Here is a 1965-nt window from a genome sequence, read left to right as displayed (position 1 = left end):
TTCTGGAATGTGAAGTCAAGTGGGCCTTAGAAAGCATCTCTACAAACAAAGCTGGTGGAGGTGATAGAATTCCAGTTGAGCTATTTCAAATCCTGAAAGATGATGCTGTGAAAGTGCTGCACTCAATATGCCAGCAAATTTGGAAAACTCAGTCCAGGCCACAGGACTGGAAAAGGTCAGTTTTCATTCCAATCCCAAAGAAAGGCAATGCCAAAGAATGCTCAAACTACCGCACAATTGCACTCATCTCACACACTAGTAAAGTAATGCTCAAAATTCTCCAAGCCAGGCTTCAGCAATATGTGAACCGTCAACTTCCTGATGTTCAAACTGGTTTTAGGAAAGCAGGGGAACCAGAGGTCAAATTGCCAACATCCACTGGATCATGGCAAAAGCAAGACAGTTCCAGAAACACATCTGTTTCTGCTTTCTTGACTATGCTAAAGCCTTTGACTGTGTGGATCACAATAAACTGTGGAAAATTCTGAAAGAGATGGGATTACCATACCACCTGACCTGCCTCTTGAGAAACCTATATGCAGGTCAGGAAACAACAGTTAGAACTGGACATGGAAAAACAGACTGGTTTCAAATAGGAAAAGGAGTACGTCAAGGCTGCATATTGTCACCCTGCTTATTTAACTTATATGCAGAGTACATCATGAGAAATGCTGGGCTGGAGGAAGCACAAGCTGAAATCAAGATTGCTGGGAGAAATATCAATAACCTCAGATATGCAGATGACACCACCCTTATGGCAGAAAGTGAAGAGGAACTCAAAAGCCTCTTGATGAAAGTGAAAGTGGAGAGTGAAAAAGTTGGCTTAAAGCTCAACATTCAGAAAATGAAGATCATGGCATCTGGTCCCATCACTTCATGGGAAATAGATGGGGAAACAGTGTCAGACTTTATTTTTCTGGGCTCCAGAATCACTGAAGATGGTGATTGCAACCATAAAATTAAAAGACGCTTACTCCTTGGAAGGAAAGTTATGACCAACCCAGATAGCATATTCAATAGCAGAGACATTATGTTGCCAATCAAGGTTCATCAAGTCAAGGCTATGGTTTTTCCAGTCGTCATGTATGGATGTGAAATTTGGACTATGAAGAAAGCTGAGCATTGAAGAATTGATGCTTTTGAACTGTGATGTTGGAGAAACTCTTGAGAGTCCCTTGGACTGCAAGGAGATCCAACTAGTCCATTCTAAAGGAGATCAGTGCTAGATGTTAATTGGAAGGACTGATGCTAAAGTTGAAACTCCAATACTTTGGCTACCTCATGTGAAGAGTTGACTCTTTGGGAAAGACTCTGATGCTGGGAGTGATGGGGGCAGGAGGAGAAGGGGATGACAGAAGATGAGATGGTTGGATGGCATCACTGATTCAATGGACATGAGTTTGAGTGAACTCTGGGAGTTGGTGATGGACAGGGGGGCCTGGCATGCTGTGATTCATGGGGTCACAGAGTCGGACATGACTGAGTGACTGAATTGAACTGAACTGAACTGAACTGATGGGACCATATGCCATGATCTTATTTTTCTGAATGTTGAGCTTTAAGCCAACTTTTTCACTCTCCTCTTTCACTTTATCAAGAGGCTCTTTAGTTCTTCTTCACTTTCTACCATTATGGTGGTGTCATCTGTCTGTCTGAGGTTATTGATATTTCTCCTGGCAATCTTACTTCCAGCTTCATCCAGCCCAGCGTTTATCATGATGTACTCTGCACCTAAGTTAAATAAGCAGAGTGACAATACACAACCTTGATGTACTCCTTTTCCTATGTGGAACCAGTCTGTTGTTCCATGTCCAGTTTAACTGTTTCTTTCTAACCTGCATACAGATTTCTCAAGAGGCAGGTCAGATGGTCTGGTATTTGAATTTCTTGAAGAATTTTCCACAGTTTGTTTTGATCCACACAGTAAAAAAGGCTTTGGCATAGGCAATAAAGCAGAAGTAAATA

Source organism: Bos javanicus, chromosome 15 (genome assembly GCF_032452875.1).
Source record: "Bos javanicus breed banteng chromosome 15, ARS-OSU_banteng_1.0, whole genome shotgun sequence".
NCBI lineage: Eukaryota > Metazoa > Chordata > Mammalia > Artiodactyla > Bovidae > Bos > Bos javanicus.
The sequence above is the reverse complement of the archived record's forward strand: the minus strand, read 5'-3'. Positions refer to the sequence as shown.